This window comes from Bombus bifarius, unplaced genomic scaffold (assembly GCF_011952205.1).
Source record: "Bombus bifarius isolate JDL3187 unplaced genomic scaffold, Bbif_JDL3187 scf7180000007970, whole genome shotgun sequence".
In the NCBI taxonomy this organism is placed as follows: domain Eukaryota; kingdom Metazoa; phylum Arthropoda; class Insecta; order Hymenoptera; family Apidae; genus Bombus; species Bombus bifarius.
In genome coordinates this window covers 678,017-702,246 of record NW_022884356.1, presented here as the reverse complement: position 1 = coordinate 702,246, position 24,230 = coordinate 678,017, and the positions used below count along the sequence as shown (strand labels likewise).

The following is a 24,230-nucleotide window of genomic DNA, read 5'->3' as shown; positions in this document are numbered from 1 at the left end:
GTGTCCCATTCTAATCCAGCCACGTAAATATCTCCTAAATTATACATTTTTTTTTTAATATCTATATTGGACTAACGACTGCTGCCTCTGTTGTGTCAACTAGCAAATTCGACGGCGTGGATATCACTCGATAGTATTTTCACTCTATTTCCATATACTATACATAAGTCAAAAAAAGGAAAAAATGTTATTTGTTTCAAATAAAACTGTTTCTGGTTATAAAACTTGTTGCTGTTGGTAATCCTGTGAAGGTAACTAATTTCATGTAGGTGGACGTACCTTGGAGATTTAGAGGTGATCTTTGTCTTTCTAAGTGGAACTATATATTTTTTATACACCGTTCGATGCACTTTTTAATTCTCTGCAAAACGATGTTAGGGTATTTGGATCGAAAAATAGTCGGTTCAAAAGTTATTTTAACTTTAACCTTGTAGAAGATATATCGTATGGAAGATAAGGAAAGATAATGCAGTGTTTTCGTCGTTATGTTTTCCTTATCCTTTGTACACTGGATTCGATGAAATTAACATTGAAACATTTCTTAAACTAAGCATTTTGCAGATACTCTGCAGTTGGATACTTTTCTGTAGAGAATGGAACACAGCGCGTCGTAAAACGGTGTATGGAAACATGGTGTGTAGTTCCATTTAAGAAAAGGAAGGTCATCCTGAGACCTCGAAGGCGCCTCCACCTAAACAAATCTGCTGATCATCGTAACACATCTCCCTTGAAACGGAACAAGTTTTATTGGAAACATCATACGTTTTACAGTAACCTATAGTTCACGAGGTATCTGCATATGGTATAGTATCTGCATGGGTTGAATAAAACCAGGGGACGCTCTGTATACAGGGTGGTTGGTAACTAGTGGTACAAACGGAAAGGGGGTGATTCTACGCGAAAAAAGAAGTCGAAAATATAGAATAAAAATCTTTTTTTAATTTTTTTTTTAATTTTTCCATCGAGACAACGATCTACAGTGAGATCCGTTATAACGTACCGCACGCGTACCGAGCAAAAATTCAAAGTCGATTTTCTCGAAAACAAAGCCTCGAACGAAAAATTTTTATTCTATATTTCCGACTTCTTTTTTCGCGAACAATCACCCCCTTTCCGCTTGTACCAACCACCCTGTATAATTCGGCTAATTTCCCCTACATTCTGCTTTGTGCATCTAGCGACAGATTTGGTGAATGAACAGGTTATACGATCTTATTAAATGGACAATGTTCGATGACGTAATTTATTATTAAACGTTCTATGATGTTATTAAATGCGACGATGTTTATGACGTAATTTATTATTAAACGTTATACGATGTTATTAAATTGATGCTGGGTCACGATGCAATTTATTATAAAAGCTTATACGATTCTATTAAACCGATCGTATAAATTCGATATTTTAACGAACACGAAGCAGCGAAGGGAAAAGAAAAATTTTTCTCTTCAAAAACACCTATTCGCAAGAAGCGTTTCCTACGTTTTTGCGTGTACAAATTCGCACGCGTTACGCATAGTTTCACGCGGCCGTTGAACAAAACACGAAACGAGTCTTGCAATTTTCCTTCATTTTCCTCGACATTTGCCATTTTCTCGCGCATTTACAGGCGAAAAGACGATAACGATAATCGTAGGCGTGCACGGGTACCCGTGCACCAGTACTGCACGCAACGCGAGCAAAAGCTCGATTCTATAACGTTGGTACCGACGCACTCTCCTGACCTGGCTCGTTCGATGAAAACGGGTCAAGGCTACGTGCACCGACCCTATGCAACTTTCTACGCGGCTAACCCACCCACCTATTATCCTCTCGACCATCTGGTTGGAAGTACTCATTCATGCACCTGATGGGAGAATTTCTATCCTCCTTAAGACGCAAAATAATGCCACAGATTCGAAGTAACAGTTATGCCAAACATCGCTTCGCGGAAAGTCATGCTGAGAAAGTTCATTCTTATTCGAACGGAGGCCACCTATCGAGAAATCTGAAGAACATTTCTCAGAAAATCAAACGATCAAGAGATATTTAACTTTTAATTGCTACGATTACGAGTAACCATCGTCGACGATAGAAGTTTAATTTTGCTCGTCACTAACCAATATAAATGATTGGAATTTTTCTTTTCTTTTATTTATTTTTTTTTTTTTTTTGGTTACCAATAAACATTATCGACGATGAGAATTTTGTTTTGCTTAGCGGTAGTCTTTATCGACGGCGAAAAAATTGTTTTGGTCAACGATAAGCATTACTAATGATGGGAATTCCATTCTAGCTACCGATAACCGATACAAATGAGCGGAATTTTTTCCGGTTACCAATGATCGTTATCGATCAGCAGAATTTTGTTTTGGTAACCGATAACCATTATGGGAGACGAAAAGAATGTTTTCTTTACCAATAACCATTACAAAATTGTATCAAAATTTTTTAGATTACCAATAACCATCGTCGATGATCGAAATTTTCTTTCCGTTACCGATAATTATTATCAACAACGAAAAATGTTGTTCTGGTCACATTCAGCTATTGTCAATTGTCGTTAACATTACTGACGAGTCGTATTCATTGAGTAGCAGCTTCCTTTTTTGCATTTCAAACTTGAACGTTCGTTACCGTCAGAGCAAGAGAAAAAAGAAAAAATTTTTTTATCTCTCATAAAAGAATCAGCGAGAGAAATGGGAGTGGGAGTGAGAGAGAAACCAAGTGGACTCTCCTTCCGACGATAAATTGCATGATAATTCAGAAGCACTTCAATCAGTATAGAAAATCGAGAATTATAAGGAAGAGAGATGTCGACATCGACACCGAATTTAATGATCTATTGGAAAGAGAAGAAGTATGCGGCGATATCACGTGTAGCAAAATTGGCTACAATTTTCACGCGGTACCTGCCTCGCAATCCAGCATGGAAAGAGCATTTTCAGCTCTTAAATTGTTCGCAGAACAAAGAGCAGGGATGCAACAAGAGGCGACGCTCCTCACAAAGAAACCACTTCTAAATAGAGACGAAACGATGCGACCAATTTAAATGTGCATTCGGCAAACTTCGGCTATGATCGGTGACTTGCGGTAAAATCGCAGACTCTTGTACTACAGCGAAACTGTGATCTTCGCCATTTTTAATTCGTTTTGTAACTCGTAGTAACGTTCATCGATTTCGGTGAAATTGTCAGCGTGCGTATAACTGCCACAAATCTTCAAAATATGTCGTTTAAATTTTTGTTAAAAGAACCAGATAAAAAAAATCGAAAAGAATGATATTCTCTTGTTTTCTTCGCGATTCCGACCAATTGAAATTTTTTCAAAATTTTGTTTACTCTATTCGTTTCTGTACCATCTATATTGTTTTATACTATTCTTCTTCACGCTACTATTTTGTACATTATAGATTATACAGGGACAAAAGAAAAAGAAGAAGGAGAAACGTAAGAAAAAAAGAAGAGAGGGCAAAGAAGAGAAAGGAGAAGGAAAAAGATAAGAAAAAAGGAGAAGAAGAAGATAAAAAAGAAAAAGAAGAAGAGGAGAAGAAGGAAAAAAATAAAAAACGGAGAAAGAAGAAGAAAAATATTAAAACACAAAAAATCAACCGCGCCACAGACAAAACAAAGAAATTTCTAACAGAAGAAACGCATCGTCTAATCATTTCAAATGCAAATACATTTCTTTACCAAATGTCCAGCTGAACAAATCGTGAAGTACAAATTAAATAATAAAAAAAAAGGAAGAAAAAAAGAAGGAGACGCATCGAACGACACTCCTCACAGTTATGGTAACGTTTTAATCATCTCGTCTATCTTGCCGCGAGTCGATCACAAGACAACGAGAACAATGTCTCGCGTGTTGAAACGGTTGACGAGGAGGATAGGTGAAAGAAGACGGCGAAGATGTCGACGACGAGCAGCCACTTTCCATCGAGTGTCCTCTCGAATCGTAGCCCAGCGTCTTGAAAGCTTCTGAACGATGGATCCTCGACCAGCGTGTGCCTTCCCGTCCAGGCCTATGCAACAGGAACACCATGCAAGCAAACGATCCTCGAATGGCTTGGCAAACCATTGGCCCGACCACGAATCAAACGAATGAGACAGCGTTTCAGGAGTTTGCGTGATGAAGAATACGCGTAACGCAAGAAGGAAACTGTTCCGCGAATTGAATCAGTTATGACTTATATGCGCGAGTTGACAAGTGTAGCTGCAAAGATGAACAACGTTGGCAGAAACACGTTACTCGAAATGGAAATATTTCTCGCTCGGAACACTCGAAAATCTACGTGGAAGCGATATAGCGTTTGAGGAAACGCGCTAAGGAATTTGTTTGTCTCGTAGAAGATCACGAAGAATCATTTAAAAGTGAGCTATTTTCTAGGATTCTCCGGTTTGGTTTTGTGCAAACTAGAATTTTGTGAAAATTATACGGCAGAATTTTGTGCAAACTATACGCTGAGACTTCAAAGGCTATTGAACCAATTTGTAAGCGAGCAATTCTTTCGACATTTTCTATTTTGCTTTAGTGCAAACTATACGGTAGATCTGGCTAAGAATCGAAAGGTTAGTTGGCTAAAAGTATCGTAGGGAGCAAAGTAGTTATTAACTTATAAAATTAAAGATTTTATTTATTAACTACAATGTTTCTTTCCCTCTTGCGAACTAAAACTGATAGAATTCGACCAGCGAAAATGCAAAATAGCCAAAAATACGACGAGAATACCCTGGATAGATCAGTTGATCCACATACAACCAGGTGGTTCGTATACAGCGAAGTCTCGTTTATGCGAGTTCGACCTAAGTTCCGTGCAGTCCGAGACGCCTTAAACTTGAGCGTAACTTCGTCTTTCTGGACATTTTAACGCGAACAGTACGTAAGAGCGCTGGAATAGTCGGATACTGCGAAAGCAGTTGATCAAGTTGCCGATAGATCAAACGATGAATCAAACCTAAACACGCGCACCATGTTACATTGTGAAAATAAAATTTCAAAATAAAATCCTACGATTTTATGAACCAACTAACAGATCTCACTAGTTTCTCAGTTTTCCACTAAATAAATAGATGACACATCATCTCGGATAGTCAAGGCTCTACGTAATTTCCTGTCCATCTATTTCGGTCGGTTAATCGCAGTTCGCGTTCGTGCAAGAGGATTCCACGAAACATTTCCTCTTAAATACGTTGCAAACTTGTATTGGATTGGCAACATATAACGCGTGTCTCTACTGTTTCCACCTTATTGTTAGACACTCGTACAAGGTAGGCTGCAGGTTAGTTCAGACGATAATAGGAGGTCGGCTAATAAAGTTCAGTTAATTAGACGCTACTAAAATTTCGCACGTATAAATATCAGGTTGTCCGAAAAGTTCCTTTCGTTTTATAAGGAAGTAGTAGATGCACAACATTTTTTGTTTTATATTGTAGTATCGTGGACGAAAGGCCTAAGAGATATCGGGCGAACTATAAACAATGTCGCGAGAAAGTTGAAGTACCGACAGACCCAACGATGTATCGTCGGTCCTTCGATCGAATAGTTACGCCGAAAAGGCCTACGTGACTCTGGCCACGAGCGGTTGCGAATCACGTGCGTGGTGGGGCTAAGACAAAAGACAAAGGGACGCTAAGGGAGAAAGACGAATTAACGATCAGTGTTAGTTGAGAAGTCAGAGAGTGCGAACTGCGTTGTCGAGAGAGTGAGGTCCGTGTGAGAAAGAGCGTCGGAACCGTGGTGACGAGAATTGCAAATTAACTATTTGGTTGTCTTAATTATAGTGCGTTATTGTATTTAGTTCACGTTAAATAACCATCGTTTCTTGTTTAACCAACATCTGTTTAATCTATTGTAAATACACTAATTGTAGTAAGATCCTACAATATTATTTTATTGAATTATGTTTGATCCATTTTATTCTATTAGTACAAAATGGATCATACATAAATCTATAAAATAATATAAAATAAAAAATGTTGTGTATCTATTATTTCACTTATGAAACGAAAGAAACTTTTCGGACAACGTAATAGATTTCGTACACGCGGAGTTACACTCTACGTAACACTGCACTTTATTATCTGTTCCATATAAACTTTCGTTGAACGTGCAACCCAGTTGCAAGGTATCGGGACGCTTGATACACAGGTATCGCGCCTATAAAACTCTAGGATCGACCCAGATTTCCAAGGACGCTATTAATTTTGTTATTTATTTTATTTTTCAATTAATAAAAGAAAGAAAAGGCAACCAACTTTTGCGAACAGCTAACTGCAAGAATTGCCAGATATTTATACTCGGCCAGATAACTCGTTAAACACGGCTAATGGCGGACTGGATAGAACCAGATGATCGACAGAAGGTGGTTCTACGTGTGAAAATAAGTGGAAAACGTGGAATAAAATTTGTCCATAGGACGCTTCGTTTCCGAGGAAAATAAATTTCGAAATTTATCGTACGCGCGTGCTAGACACATTCCGAACTAAACGCGTTTTAAACTTAGCGGGAAAAAGCTACGTTCTCAACTTACTTTCCGCACAATCTCCTATGGATAATTTAGTCCTGTCCAGTCTAAAAATTGGCCATGTTCCAACGTACAATTTTTAAACTCGATTTCCTTTCGATTTCGAAAAAAGATTTTACTCTGTATCTTTTTTTTACTTCCCCACGAGAATTCACGTTTCGCCCGCTTCTACGTGTTGCTCGACCGGAAGCTGTACACTCAAAATCTCTGTATTTTCTTGCATATTTCGGTCGTTGGATCTTACGTGTTTTCTGTACTTCTGCGGCTCAAAATTTCGCAGAGTAAGTGGCGATTCAACGAAAACGAACGAGACAGCGTTTCGATAGCTTCGCTGATGAATTTGTTTGAAGAAATTGTTTCGCGAGTTGGATCGAGTCGAGCAGAGTAGCTTCGTCGTTTCTTCTTGCTGCTGCTGTTCGAGGATGGATGTTGATCGTTGCCAGCTGGATCGTCAAGTAACGATGTGGATAAGAACGACGAGAAGCGAACGTCGAGATGCGGTTGCTGTGCCAAATCGACACGACGACGAGGAATAATTGGGCAAAGTGAAACAGGGCGGAAATGAAGTGTTGCAAGAAAATTGTAGCGATTCTGTAATTTGACGATGGATCGACGGAGTGATTATTTACGAACGTTTCTTTGTTCCAGTTGAGATATCAGCGTTATAAATTGTTGTATATCGTGGAATAATAAAAATGAGAAAGAACGGAGCTGGATAAACGATAGAAGAATTTCTATTTATTTATCTGATCGATAACTTGATGATATACAGGGTGTCTTGTGTTAGTCGCGACTCACGCGAGTCATATCTCGTAAACGATAGGTTTTTCGAGAAAATGTTTCCAATAGAACTCGTTCCGTTTCAAGAGGAGCGTCCTACGGTGATCAACAGATTTATTTATGTGGAGATGCTTTCGAGATTTCAAGCTAAATTTGACTTATTTACACACAACTGTACGTTTCTCGATACGCCATCTCATGCAGTTTTTCATTGTCTACAAAAAATGCACGAGGTACTTTGGTCAAGATATTTTAACTGTACCGTTGCAAAATTTGTATTTCTTCGTTCAGGGCTGGGGCAAGGCAGGTTCTACCCGCGGTCTATGAAAATTATCTAGAATCATCGATAAGTCAAGAGAGATTTTCATCTTTGACTATTCTGTCAATAAAAAGTGAAGTAGCAAATTCAATTGATATTGATGATTTTATCAAAAATTTGGCGTCGAAAAAAGCGAGAAAAATTATTTAATATTATTATTGGATTGTATTATTATTTAATATTCATCTTATAAAAGATATATAATATGTAACAGCATTTGTAAATAAATAATTATAAGTAAATAATAATAGGATTTGAATGTGTATTCAGGCCCCGCAAAAAGTCCACTTATTTGTTTTTTTAGGTAATCATTGTTCCACTCAAGAACCTAGATGAGGAGAACGTAGCAACATGGCACTGCGCTGTGTTTCCTCGTCCCTCGCGATCACTTTTCCGAGATTAAAGTTAAAATTATTGAGATATATATAATTTTGTGTGCTAGACTAGATTATCCGTGTAGTAGTGACATACGTATGCGAGTATGAGTGTATGGAAGTATGTGTGTGCACAGCATCTCGAACAACACACGAATGCAACTGTTCCGTTAGCAGTGTGGCATAAAAGATGGCGATACAAAGCGAGTACTGAGACGCGTGCAAATGTATATCGACGAAGATCCTATAAATCATTTATTAAATAAATCTAAAACTATTTTAATATAAATTCTAAGTGTAATCTTAATATTCCTTTACTTTTATTTCGGCGATTAAGATTCACAATTCTCAACAAAAATATCTTTCACAAACCGATCATTTTTCAACCCAAATGCCCAAACACTTTTTTACAGAGAACAAAAATATAAAGATCGCGTATAAAGAAACGCGTGGTTCCATTTAGAAAGACGATCACCTCGAAATGTCCAAGGCACGTCCACCTACGATAAGATTCGTAATCGTCACAAAATTACCAATAACAACGAGTTTTATAATCAGAAACAGACCAACTTTCATACGAAATGTTTTCTCCAATGACGTTTTTATCAGAGCTTGGAAGATAATTCCAGTTTGATCCAAACGAGACAATTTTGTGCATAGAAACGGTGAGAGAATTAGTTGACGAAAGTTTCCACTGTTGCCAATTGAAGAGTATTCGAAGATTATTTGTTCGTTAAATCGCTCGGACTTATTTCGTTAGAAACTGGACGAAAAAGATTGTCAGCTTGAAGGTATCGGTATGGTTGAAATTGGCAGGATCGATGGAGCGTATCTTGTCGACTCGAGTAAAAATGATCGACTGCAAGCAAAGTTTCTCAGCTGTTCGGCGTCTCGTGTTTCAGCGGGTGATCCGATTCGCGAGTTTTTAATGCGTTTACCGAGGCAAGCTATGGCAAATCCGATTCAGCAAAGCGAAGTGCCTCTTGAATATGGATGAGATTAACGGCCCGATGTAAGAGAACATTTGAAACCCTCCGCCTGCCCCCACTGCGATAAACAGCCCTCTTATACCATAAACTTTTCGATATAGTATACTTTCTAACGTTTATCCACTCTAGCGAGTCTTCCTCCTTCGTTCTGTTACCGGAAGCATATTAGAAAATTTCGATAAGCGAACATCCAGTCAACGAATACAAAGACAGCATCTTCGACTTTATTAATTTTATTAATATCTCAAATTTATGGTAAATATAAATAATATAAATTTTGGAACTCGATTTCCTGGAAAATGAAACCTTGAAAGAAGAAATTTTATTGCATATTTTGTTCTTATTTCGTTTGTATATAAATATAAATATATAAAAAAAAGGGGGAGAAAGAGAGAGAGAGAGAGAGAAAGAGGAAAATTTAGAAATGGAAATAAAGTTAGAATTATGGGAGATATTAGTCGGCGAAGGTAGAGGAAAAAGGGGAATAAAGGCGGAAAGAAACTCGATGTGAAATTCGTTTTATCGCGTACGATCGACGTTGTTCTATTCCAAGCGAAAGAAACGCTGTGACCGCGTAATTTTCCTTAGAGCTCGCCCGAGTTTTCCCCGACCACCGGTTCGATAACATCTTTGTGAAAATCCTGGTCGCGAGCAACGCGGGTATTTCTCGATCAACCGATATGTGTGCTGTTTCGAACACGTTCTATTATTGTCAACTAGAACGATTTAGACCGGATTTATCTAACGTTTCGGCGAAATGCTATTTCGAAAGAAGAAATATTCTGATTCCGCAACATTGGTTCATCTGTTAGAAACTTGCTACTATACGAACGATAGTATAGCAAAAGTATACGAACGCTTACCAATTAGACAATTACTAGAATTAGGCAATTTTTATGAACATGTTCCGTGCGTTGTAAGGAACATCGAGCAAATATTTGTACGTTAACATTATTCGTAAATCGTGTAAGAATAATAGTAACTTGGTTACGCGATATGTAATTCAACATTTTATGATAGAACATTTTTATGTTCATTCTGTATATATTAAATAGAGTGAATTTTATATTGACATATTAAAATTGTTATTATGGAAAACTATTATGTAAAACTATCATGATTATATTCATAAAATTCCAAGTCAATCTGAAACTGTACATATGGTACGTATAATATAAAACACATTATATATTGACGTATTAAAATGTAGAATGTCATGTACATATTGTATGTGTTACGTAAAATTGTCCAGATTATATTCATAAAATTTAAGTCAATCTGAAACTGTACATATCGTATGTACAACATAAAACGGATTATATATTGACATATTAAAATGTGTTAAATAGCATGTACATATTGTACGTGTTACGTAAAATTGTCCTGAATGTATTGATAAAACTTCAAGTCGATCTGACACTGTTATATGTATAACATTAAAACACATTACACATTGACATATTAAAATGTATTTCATATTATGTGAATATTGTACGCGTTATATAAAACATTTTGAAATTTCATCATTATATTTGGAACGACACAAGTCTGTTATAATTATATTGGTTAAATTTCAACGCGATCTAAAAATGTACATAAAAGTTACCAAATATCTACTGCAAACATGTATTTAATAAGAACCAACTATACAATATGAACAGCAATCTTGTGCACATAATAATTATTGAATATGGCTCTGAATACCAAGACCAATATAATTGATATAATTGTTCAAATATTGCTACGACCTCTGTGAAATATATTATTATTATTATTTATTATAATCCTTGTCTTTAACTTAGAATGGCTTCCAGCTTATTCTCTACAAAATACTATACATATACAATAATTGCACTAGATATCGTGCAGTTTACTTCACACATTTTCACATTTGCTTCATACTTTACCAATATAATTACGATAATCGAGTCTCGACTTATGACATCAGCGCTAATCAAATTGTAAAACGTTTCGTCTAACGCACCTGCTATACTCGGAAAAATCATCTACGAGTGTCCCAATACTTCCATGGGCAATTGTACGTTTATTCTAAATTCTCACGTGTATTCTACATTGTGCCGCACGTTTATTTAAATTTCTATAAACACGCTCGAATATTTCCACGAGCGAGTCCACGTTCGTGTTTTAATCGCTGCGTCGTGTCGCACGTTTATTTCAATTTCTATAGAAGCGCTCGAATATTTCCGTGAGCGAGCTCACGGAATTTCTAATTTTCTAATTTTCGCGGAATTTTCACGGTCTATTCTAACTTCTATAGATCTTCGAGCATATACTTTCACGAGCAACTGTATGTGCGTGTATCCCAACATCTACGAATGTTCGAACACGTACCGTCACGAGCAACAGTACGTTTGCTTCTGATTTCAACTGAGGTGATATTGGGTGTACTGTGTTAAATAAACGCTCGATGTTTAGGTCAACAATGTATTTATTAACAAGTGTCTTCTTTTGATCGCGTCGCATATCGCTCTCGCTTTCGCTAGTCAATCTCGTTGCCCGGTTACAACTCGACTTTATCGCTTCCTAGTTCGAACCCAACTGTCGATCGGATTCGATTCTTTTCCTTTTGCCGCCCTTCAATATCCCCACTATCCACGAGTTTGTTAGGCGTTCGCAACCGTTGCCACGCACGCCTTCTTCTCGAACATTCGGCGGAAGGACCGTTAGGATATTGATGGCTTATTAGGCACTTCGCTTCGGCGATATACAATGTTGCCAAGTGTCGCCACACTACGAATGCTCAAGTATGTCTTTCACGATCAACTTCGCGTTTATTCTAATTTTTTACTTGGTGTCCCGCAGGTCGGCTATTAATTCCTTGCAGGCTCGTTATAAATGTTGACGATGTTTTATCGTCGACAGGCAAATATTTCCTTCCTGGCTGCGGGGCAAACGAGCAATAAGCCCGATAAGATTGGACATCGGCTTACGGACGTGCACCTACCACCACCCACACGTTCCTCCAACAGGCTGATTTATGCGCCGGTTAAACTACTTTCGAGAATCATAGTCGGGGCTTCTGATGGCTAAAGCTCGGTTTACGTTCGCTGATCAACCTCGAAGCCTCTGCAATTCGTACCTGCTTCTCGTTTTTAACGCGAAAAATAAGCGGCGAACAGTCCGGTATCGTTGATTTCTCCAGTCTTTTTATTTGCTGCATTGGCCACAGATGTTTATAGAATATTCGCCTACTTTTGATTTATTCGTTTTAACCAGTCAACTGTTACCCGTGTTCTTGACGAGCACACTCGTCACGAAGAAATGGAAATATTTTTCGCCACGACGAGTATAGTCGTCATGAGTAAAAAGTAGTTAGAATTTGCTGTTTAAATTGCAATTTTAGCGACAACTAAAATATATTGGTAAATTTCAGAATGTTTCGAATATTTCGAGACGAAGAAATAAAACAAACAAAAATGAAAAAATATAAATAATTATTGTGAAAAAATTGTATATAATGTGAACAAAGTAGCTGTCACTTCCTTTGTTCTCCGCGACGCATTTCAGCTGCACAAGCTTTTCAAAGAGGTCGCAACAGTTAATTAGTTAAATTAACTGTATTCATAAAGGTATTTACGTACATTACAACAAATAATTATAAACGTTTTTCGTGATTTTTTTTGGGAAAACATAAACAAACGTATTTTTCTTTTCTAATTCTACAGCTTCTTCTTAAGAATTATTTATTTCAATTATTTATCTAAAATTACATTAGATGCATAGAAGTGATTAATTTTTCTTCGCATATGCGTGTAGTAAATTGCGCGTGCGATTGGCTAAGTGTTAAATCAAACTACGCAAACCTCTAAACTCTCTTTTTTTTTCTTTTAGTCAAAGATGTCTTTATTTTAAGCATTAGTGCCTCAGCGTAGTATTAGCTTCGATTTCATCATTTTCCATCGCAGTGTATCGATAAGTGCGTCAGCAGCGTTGCTTAAACGACCGGCACATACGTACACGCACGTCACATACATACGTCAATAATCTCGAACGTATTAAACGCCCTCTTGAAACCTTAATTAAACACATCGATTAAATTATCCTCCGTTTATTATTGGGTTGGCAACTAAGTGATTGCGGATTTTGTCATGAGCTGGTATTGACAAAATCTGCAATCACTTAGTTGTCAACCCAATATATCTCCTTTTATATTAACGCTTTACCGACCGATAGTCAATTAATCGGTCTTAAAACTTGCCGTTCGCGATGAACGAAAAGAATGGTATTGGAGAGTCTAAACCGAAACAGAGCTAGTGCTAGGGAGAATCTGCGCCTGAGTTACCGGTCAGACGTGCGTATGCTGTTGAACCGCTAATGGTCAATAAGTGTTAATCAAATCGATGGAAATCGATGCGAGGATCTACTCGAGAGAAACAGAGAAATAAGAAAAGAGAGAGAGAGAGAGAGAGATGAAAGGGACAGATGGAAAAGAATGATCAATAGGGTTAAGCAGAGATTGCTATCTTCTTAGGTTAACGTAGTTACGGCCACGTAACAGAGCTGTAAAAACGGCACCTTGAATACGACCATTGACTATGCCTCGCGGAAGAAGGTCGGCCAGCTTTAGTTGGCGTTATATTTATCGCTGCGCGTAATCGATAGTTCGTCTCTCAGGTAAACAGTGTAGGAGCAATCGTTATTTCGGGGAGAAGAGCATGTCGCCGCATGGCCCCGTACTTGAACCACTTTCGGCCTTTCCTTCAATTCTAAACACGATTAAGCCCAGGGCTTCGCGCGTCACTCGGCCGAACATCCTTTCGCCAGCATTCTTTCGCGCTAACATTCACCAACCGTCTCCGATCGTTTTACTCTCGAATAGCAGTTTAAAAGCAGCGTATCGAGGTTTAATTTATTTTATTGCATTCAAGTAAGTAACGTCTTTGTCGCACACATGTACGTGTGCATGTGAATGAACGTTATTCCATCTAAATGAACCGTATTTTTCTCTTTTTTTTTTTTCTTTTTGGTTATTGTAATGTTCACGCGACAGCAACGACATGTAACAAGTCTTCGCTACTAATAGAAAATAATTGCGGATTTTGTCACTAGGTGGCACTGACAAAATCCGCAATCACTTAGTTGCCAACCCAATAGAATTGTCTCGTCCCATGGGTTTCGGTCCCATAGAAGTACGTCATCGAGATCATCATTTTTGACAATATTTTTCCGTACGTATGTATAGAGTGGTCGATTTTAGCCTTCGGGTTATACGAAAAAGTATGTCACAGCGACGTATAAAGAATGAAAAAAGTAACGAATATTGCAATAGTCACTAAATTTCGAAGGAAACGGAGTTGGTTAGACTATGAAACTGGTGGTATAAATGAGTAATTTAAATCTGGTGATATAAAAAAAAATTCTGAGGGATCGCTAAACCAGTGCCAAAGTAACAGCTTTCTGATATAAGTAGGTTAATAGTTTTTTCAGAAGCGATACCGAGATGGATCGATCGATGTATTCGAAGATATATGATTCTCTATAAAAAAAGAAAAAAACGCCGGTGACCTTGGTACGTCGTCTGCGCGTTTACCTACGAAGAAACTAGTCCCGTCAGATTATGATGTTCCCCTGGAAACCATTAAATCTGTATCAGAAATAATTGTTTAATATTACCAAAAACAAACGACATGTTCCAGGTGATAAATTTACGTGGTACACCCTGTATATGTATAATTTAATCCGTAACATTTACCTATCCTGCTATATATCGTACGTATTATACTGCGGTATACATATGCCATGGTAGTTCGTCCTGTACTTGCACCTAATTAATTAGGATACAAATATTGGGTTGGCAACTAAGTGGTTGCGGATTTTGTCAATACCATCTAATGACAAAATCCGTAATCACTTAGTTGCCAGCCTTTAATAAATACGATGGCGCGCAGATATTCCGAGTAGCACGGTAAATAGCGCGATGAACAACGCGATAGAGAGCAGAGACCGGGAAATTTGATATGTTTCTGTATATTTTCGTAGACGTAACTGAAGAGACGAAACTTAAGCAGAAATACGATCGCCCAACAAATATTACGATATTAGGTTGGCCGAAAAATTCTTTCGTTTCGCAAGGAAATAATAGACTCTAGAATAGAATTTTCAAATTTTCGCAAACGACGCAGAAATCCAGAAATCCGCAGTCTAAACGACGAGACAGGTACAAACGTGTTGAAGTTGACTGATAGAAAAACGAGTGGATGAATTTGTAATAGAAAAATACATTGAAATAAGTATAGGTATAAGTATAAGTATAGTGTATGCTGATCCAGATCCTCGCTCTTACAGTATTACGATACAATAGAAGAAGCTTTGATAGGGAGCACGTTTATATGTTGGGTTGGTAACTAAGTGATTGCAGATTTTGTCAATGCCATCTAATGACAAAATCCGTAATCACTTAGTTGTCAACCCAATATTTATAGCAAAGGACATTACCAAGGAGTTAACCTTGTAGCTGTAGCTGAAGGCTCCAAGAAACGGCAATAGAAATCTACTTATAGCTCTTTTGTTTCTAGACCTTGTAACCCAAAACGTAATTTATATCCAAGAACACGATAATATGGACCTCTTTTTATTTCGAATTTTTTATTTCACTAAATTCTATTCTCTTCGTAACAGCGGTGTCCAGGTCACGGATATACAAAAGTAAAGATGTAGAGTTTTTCTTGAAGTCATTACTTGAACAAAACGCAAGTTTCAATACCATCGATCGAGTTAGTCGATTCAATAGGCGATCGTGGCAGAGTGGCGCGTGCAGGAGCGCGCACGCACGGCCCGATGTTTAATGGACTTTTCTACTTAGAGGCCAATCAAGTGCTCTGAACCGTGGCGAACATCTTTCCCCTTTCACGTGAAAGCTCTAATCTACCCTTGGACGGGATCATGCTTCTCGACTCGGTGAAGCGCAACCAAGGAACGCAAACAGGCCAACATCGAAGATGCAGGGACTTTGGAAACGTGGTTTAAAGCTGTGAAAGGAAGGTTCGAGCGGAAATATCGACCCGCGACTCAGTCACCTGCGTTGTCGCTGTAAATACTCTACCTGCAACATTGTCTGGTATCTGTTGCATAATCGAATTCACAGTGATTAATATGGTAAATGAAATTTTCGAGCCATAAATAGACTGCGCACTTTTCTGCGTTTCGACCAAGCTGGAAAGTGGAAACTCGCAGAGAATGCACGTAATACGAAGAAATATTTGAAGTATCCGAGGTATAGTGTTTTCTATAATGTTCGATAGGCGAAACGATTTTCTAGCGAGACTAGCGACACCTTCGATTATGTTCCCGGAAATGTATATAATAATTTGTATAAAAATCTGTAGCCTAGTCGTAAGTTGTTGGGTGAATGTCGAATCACGTGTGAGAATTGATATTTTTATGAACGCGCTTGAAGGAATGGAATTGTTAACGCTATACTTTGAATATTTTGTGGAATAACACGTAGATAGATTTGATAGGCAGATTTATTTCGCTGTATATACACTGCGTGTGATTGTTGATAATGTAGGAAACTTATTCCTAAGTGGCACATTTAGATTGATGTATAGTTGTGATTTTAAGATTATTGTGGGTTATTGTAATATCAAAATTATATGTGTTACAAATTATTTATTTATCCACGTACAAATTTCATTGTAAATTGTTCTAGTTATAATATTGAAATAATCGTGGAGTGTTATAATTTTCAAAATTATATTAAAATTTCTATACACTTAATGCATTTTCTCAAATTTATCACTAGGGTTCATAAAAATCCCTAGACTAATTACTAGCAAGTAAATTCTTTTACGACGATAATTGGCAATGAAGCGTACGAAATTCTAAAAGAAAGATCTGTATCCTACAATTTGCAACTTGTCAATTTACCGATATTTTTGGTCGATATATTACCGCGCGAGAGGATCGAAATATCGTGGAGCGAAGCGAGAGAGGATGGAACGTTGTGAGGAAAATTCGAGACACGATCCAACGTTAGCACGTTCTGGTTTTGCGGCAACTTCTGGTCGCCGAAGTTATTGAAGAAAGTTCCTGTGAAATAGCAGTAACAGATAGCCGAAAATGTTTCGATTTAATTTCCCTCGAGCGACAAAGTCGCGCTATTCCCCGTTTCATACTTGCACCGACGAACCACGACTAATGAACACCCTTAATTAGTAATTAGCAACTTTACCGACTCATGAAACTTATCAGTTTATTCCCAGTCGAACACCCGTGTGTTTAACTCTTCCTTTACTGCTACTGATTATACAATGTGGACCGTGCAAAATGATTTGAAAAACACGTTTGAGATCTACAAAGGATCGCGATATTCGCAGAGAACGAACTTCATTCTATGGCAGTTTAATAGAATTTCACTAATTTATGGTGGCATTAAATTTACAAAATATCTTTCCCTCTTTTATCCACCAATTTTCCAACGTTTTTTCCTCGTCTGAAAACATTTTCCGAATTCACGTCTCCGACTCGCTTCGAACTTGCTCTTTCGTAGTTATTTTCGTACTTGGAAACGGAAAGAAATCGCGTGGTTGTTGTGTGTGACGAATACGATGGTTGATAAGTCATAACCGTATCGTCTCTTGCCAAGAAGTTTCTAACGAGCAACGATGCTCGAGCTGGCTCTTGCATTTCAGGCGGTCGCAAAGTCGCTCAAGTGGTAAAAATACAATTTACTTGACAGACAAGCAAATCTCAAGTAGTCGATCAATCTGAATAAACAAAGCGAAGTAGGTCGCAAATCAAGCGAATCGGCAACGTCGGAATGATCGCTTCTTTAATCGGCGCTTTCTGAACCGGAGAACCACAAAATTGTAGGAAAAAATGATGACAAGTTTTCATTGCAATTGATGATCGTATTTCGGAAAAATTTAAGTGCTGGAAAAATACTCAGAATACACAATTACTTTAATTATTTTAATTTTATTAAAAATACGTATGTAATTAATTAAATAATTATATTACGTATATTGTAACAATGGATTTTTCAAAATAAACACCGCATAAAACCTACGTAAAATTAGATGAAGAAAAGAAATAACAAGGAACGTAGAATTTTTAATTAAATTTTGAAACCGGTCGTTTCACCGGACCTGATAGGGTCAGTGTTAAAAATATGACTTTCGAGTGTCAGCGTATTTTACCTCTGACGGATATCGTCGCGTTAAAAATACGTTGAAGGAAACGCGAGTGCATTTGAAAACACAATGTTCCGGAGAAAATTCAGTTTCCTTGTAGTGGATTGTATAGAAAGGGCGGCTGAAGATTGACCATTTCTACTGGCGCGCGGCTCAACGTGACCGGACTATTCTACTGCCTTTGTGTCCGCTCTCGTTAACCTATTGAAAGGCAACGTTGCATTCACGCAACATCTTCTTTTACAAACTTTTACCTTTTGAACTTTCAAGCTTGCAAACTTCGAATCTCTTACGGTGGCTTAATTTCTTATATCTGCGAAATTTGATCGCGATCAAAAGCGTAATATCACGAGATATGTCGATCGATATACATATTCGACAGTACCGAAATTTGAGATTTTATTTTTACAACTTCCTTAACACGTTGATGATGATAAGTATATAGCTTGAATTGCCACGTATTTTTGGAATTATTTAATAAATGATCGGAAAGATTCCAAAGAGTGTATGGCATTTGCCAAGTGTAATATTTAATAATAATAATGATATAAGTCTATATATACTATAAATAGTAACATATAGAAAGTAAGATATATTTTCATTTCCGCCATCACCTGGTACATCCGGCAACACATCTGCACAAATTTCTTCGCTGTATTCAACACACTGATCTATTTTTGTCTGCCTCCTCATTACTAAATTAATTATCCTCAACATTTTTTTTAATACCGATAACAGTTTCTTATTATTCAAGCTCGATCAATGTAGTGTAAAAACACGTTCTGAACATTTTTATAGCATCAATCGTATTATATGTTTATAGCATCGTGTTAAGGTAAAGAAAGGATTCGGAAATACAAATCGTTTACTTTATTTTACACACACAGCTATATATATATCTTACACTCTGAAGACCTCGACAACCTTCTTGCACGTACGCTTGTTCTCAACCGACTCTTCCAGATTCTTCTAACATCTGGTGACAGTTTTTTGTCTCAACTAAGACCTGGACGCCCCCTAACGCTTACACACACATTCACATATACAGTGTAAATGTATCATCTACCCAACACATCGATTGCTTTTTCTACTGTTTTATTTAAGAGTAGTTAACGTTCTTATAGGATTCCGCATGAAATACGTAAGACGCGAATTAGCGTCTCCAGTAGCCAGCAGTTGAGAAATAAAACACGCTAATTGGCGTCTGCCGCCGTCAATGTGTTAATTTCCAAGAGAATCGTTTTCCACGAGATTTCCAAGGTACAAAGTTTCGAGATATCAATCCGGGAAAATAAAGTTTCACTTAGTTGCCAACTTGATACCATCGATTAAAATATAACACGTGTTCGACAGTTTTAAAAATTTGCTATTCACATTCTGACATCCTTGCGTTCTCTTAACTTGCTTAAGAAACGTTGCCAGAAGAATCGTTCTCTGAAAGATTCGCATAATTCGGAAAGATCCGAAAAATACTTCGAGGCATCAAATTTCAAAATGACCAATTCACCTACAAGCCTGAGAGATCGAAAGGCGAGTTCTACGTTGAAAGATTCGAAGATTTGAGCGGCAGAACTGTGGCAGGTGAGAGTACAGTTGTCACGGTCACTCGACGATGCGTGCAACTGCACAAGGTGCACCTTGACCCAGCGGATCCGGCTTCGGTGGCGGCTTGCATTCGCGTGCGAATCGAGATTAAGCAGCTAATCAGCCTGACCGACCTTAGTCGGTAAACACGATCGCCTACAGTGCGTAATACGTCGTGTCTTTTCACTTTTTTGTTTCGCAGTGGTTCGCAAAATCACGCTGATTCGAACGCTTGTCGTGGAAAGATTTTACGTGTACAGGGTGATTCATAAGTGTACGTCTCTACTTGAGAGGATGATTCTGACGTTTGTGAAAGCTTTCCCATTCGCGATCCCATTTTCTGCGGGAAAATTTTGCGCGATTACGTACGTAAAGAGGTGGAGAAAATAAATATATAAATAAACGAAACTTTAACGGATAACTAGTCGAAGAAATTTTAAACAATTCTTTGTATACACACATGGTATAATATTCAGTTAGAAAGTAAAAAATATTTAATTCTTAATCACAATGAAAATCGTGATGGAACCAAAGATCGTGTAAGTATGGCAACGAATCGAACAAACTCGGTTATCCGAACGCCAGTCTCTCGTATCCGAACTTATAATATAACGGGTGGTGATAGCTAGGGGTAACCTTCATTATCCAAACTATTCGATTATCCGAACCGCCTTGACCGCAGAATTGTTCGGATAAACGAGGTTCTATTATATCAGACTATTTAGCCAGGACCACTAGCCTCTTTTCCCTTGGATTGTCGAATGAAAGTAACATTCAACAAGCAAAATTTCAATCATTGGTTTGCGTGTGAAGAAAATGAGCTGAAGATCGTTGGAGTAAGTATACATCAAAAGATCGTCAAAGTTACCTAGCGAAACGATTTGGTTTTACTTTATCTGGAATCACCTTCCCTGGGATTATCACAACTAATTGACAATCTGACCTTCGCCTTCGTGTAAGAAGTTTGAACGAGTTTCGTGAGGTTATCTCTCGATCGTTCCGTGGATAATCTCGATGGACGTATAGCCGTTTCGACGGACGATGCGGCTAAACACGACTACTAGGAGTGGTTACATAACCTCCTTCGCGATAACCGTTTGTCCATCGTGCCACGTTCATGAAAAAACAAAGAAACGCGTGTCGCGGTTAATTTCTGGGTCGAACGTAACTTGTATAGACTTCAATCGGACGAAGGATGTCCTCGTTGTTTCCCTGTGATCCGAGAATCCACACGAGCGAACCGGTTTAACTGCGGCTTCATCGATGTACCACATACGCGTATTTGTAGCGCGGATCGGATTTTCTTCGGTTCCTTTAAAACGTGGACGATACATTATTTAACATGTTATCTATAGACGATTCAATTTTTTAGGGAGCCCGACCTTACCGACATGGAAATATTCACCTTCAAAGTTAGAATCCCTAACACGTAATCCCCTGCAGCAAACCGCTGCACTAATGACTTTTTGATTAATTACGGGAAATCCGTTCTTACAAAGTCGTTGAAGAACTACCAACACGTTATGTGAAATCGCTGAAAGAGGAACTTTTTTTTTAAATTCATCTCTGACTTTATCATTTTTGAATAGAAACAACGTGAAAGATGCGATATCGGTAATGTCGTCAGCGTCAAAGTCACGTAAGATGCGATATATGATAATAATGGCATATAATTCCATGAGTTTTGTGCTCGGAGGATCACAATTATTACTCAAGCTGCTATCAACTTGCACTTGGGTTTCTAACGACACTGGCTCATCTTCGGTGATTTTCTGACGCTACAATTGTAGTAAGATTGTACTGCTTTCGCGAATAGTGTCGTATCTCGTGTTAAGTCAGTCTCATAACGTCGTTAAAACGACTGACGAAGATTTCTTCGTAAATTTTAAAGAGCCTCTTTTTTAAAATTACACGTTTTCCGAATTGCGCCATTATCAATGCCAAGCAGCGTTACGTTACACGCGTGTATGTCTCTTTAGACGTAGTCTTTCGGTATTTGAAAAAAATGTTGGAATTTAAAGGTAAGGATTTTGAATCTTCTCCGTCTCCTTAGCACGCGTAAACTAATTATACTACTAGATTCTGAGGCGCGCCGAAAAATATGTTATACTTGGTTCAAGATTTACACCGAACAGCTATCGTTATATCGGCTGTCGTCGTGTTTCTCATTCGATAATGCAACTACGATGACTGGTGTCGCTGTTAAAATCGCTGTGTTAGTGCAACATTCCAAGTCGCAATTTTTTTAATCAATTTACATCATCCGAATTTCGTATTTTTGACATCGCGACTGAAAAAGAATTGATATTTGTTGCTTGATATTTGTTTCACTTCGCTTCGTTCACGAGAACTTTTATGGCAATTGGTCGTCTCTTAAGCACGATATATCGAACGAAAATGAACAACTATTTGTTCGTACTACTTGTTTACTACTTGTCTATTTGTCTAATAAATAAGCAGCGATGTGTCTTCTCTTATTTCTTCCAAGAAATTTCCTATTGTGAAACGACTAACTGACTAAAATGGTTTTTACTACTTGGGAGCCGACGTTTCAAGGCTCTGATACTCGCGTTACGAACTACTCGTGTTTTTCTTCATCTTGAAGCCAATACCACATAATGTTCCCTAGGATACTCCTACGCGATCGTATTTCTCCAACTGCTTTTTCCAACGCTGACTGACAACGATAACGCAAATTCCTTCGCGTGACGTACGTTGCGAAAAAAGTGGAAATCGTTCGACAAATATCAAATCCACCATAAATTGAATCGTCTTCTAATTGTAAACTCAAACGAATCAGCGATAGCATAAAGAAGATAAAGAAGATTTATCGCCATCCAGAAACGCCATCGAAAGTATAGCCACGTGTATTCAGTGGCGGATAAAGGAAACTATAATATTGATAAGTACGCTATAAATTTTATCAACTGTTGTACAAAACGTTTCTTTTTCCTTCCATATCGGTAACTGTTATCTATTCTCGCGTATACTATAGTCTTATATTTATTATATTGTGGTATGTATGATATTTATTCGTTATCATATTATATTACGGATTACTATCGCTAGGTAAATACCGTAGCTGTCAGTTGATCGTTAAGTTAGAATAAGATAGATCAAGGCATATCTAAGTTAACGTAAGGAAGTTTTGCGCGATTGATGCGGCGTGTAAAAGAGAACCGAAACTCTTGTAATTTTATCGTGGAAACGATATATATTATAGATTGATACTTCTTGTAGAGAATGTCCAGCTGCATCGGCTAATGTATTAAAAGATATATGATTCCGTCTAAAAAACATCGCTGACCGTCGTATGTCCTCTACGCGTCCACCTAGGAAAGAACTAATCGCGTTGAATTATGCTCGCCTCGAATCCATTCAACCTGTTCTTGAAACATTTTTTAATATTGTCAAGAACAAGCGAGATATTCCAAGTGACAGAGCTAAATGGTACACCCTGTATATGTACAATTTAATCGGTAAATTAAGTTATATTAGTAAGTTCCCTATTCTATGTTATGTAGTTTCCTGTTGTACTATGGTATATATATATATTATATTTATCCATTGCTCTTATTATATAAAATTTATACATCATATAATATTTACTATGCGTAAATTCATTTTGCAAAATTGTGGTGCCTTTTTAATATTTCCTACTTTATAATTTATTCTTTGATATTATATATGTGAATTCTATAGAATTCAAATTACCCGCCAACCGACATATTTACTTTTGCTTTGTTTTACCGGCAGCCATTTTACTGGATAGATTAGATCACAAGAGAAGAACGGTAATTTAGGACTTAGAAGATCGATTCTCGATTTTCCAAGTAAAATTTGTAGTAGATTTGTTATTGATTGTTATTAATTGTTAAAGAGAGAAAGAGAGGAAGAAAGAGAGAGAGAGAGAGAGAGAGAGAAAGGGAGAGAGAGAGGGAGGGAGGGAGAAGCAGAGAGAGAGAGAGAGAGAGAGAGAGAAAGGGAGAGAGAGAGGGAGGGAGAGGCAGAGAGAGAGAGGGGGGGGAGGAGAGAGAGAGAGAGATGAGTAATATAGCAAAAAATATCAAAGAATAAATTATAAAATAGGAAGTGTTAAAGAGGCGCCATAATTTTACAAAATGAATTTACGTATATATATATCTACCACCTTATTCTTCTATGTTACTCTTTTGTCCATTTGCCTGCCATTGTGCATGAGACTGGTACGAGTCGACCCTCGAGTGAGCAAACTAAGTCGTCGATTGTGGTCGGAGTTCTAGCAAAATCAGCCTTGGGCCGGGTTCCCAACGAAACAAGCGGTGGCACGGCACACGCGATATTCAGCTGGTCGTGCTTCTAATCGTTGCAGTTTCGCTTTTCGTTACGAATGCCTGAGGAAGGAAGGTGCGTGCCATGCTCGATAAAATCCGTCGAGGAACCTTCGGGAAAAATTTCTTCGCCATGTCGCGTGTCGTCCTATAAAGTACCGTACCAAGCTTGCGACACCTCTCGAAATACGTTCGAGTCATTTTCGTGACAATCTCG

The 24,230-nt window shown here is 37.8% G+C and overlaps 1 protein-coding gene across 10 annotated transcripts in view; it reads right to left on the bottom strand.

Moving 5' to 3' along the window:
- LOC117213790 (potassium voltage-gated channel protein eag) overlaps positions 1 to 24,230 on the bottom strand; it is a 153,532-nt gene that overhangs the window by 52,122 nt on the left and 77,180 nt on the right. The window lies entirely within an intron of this gene.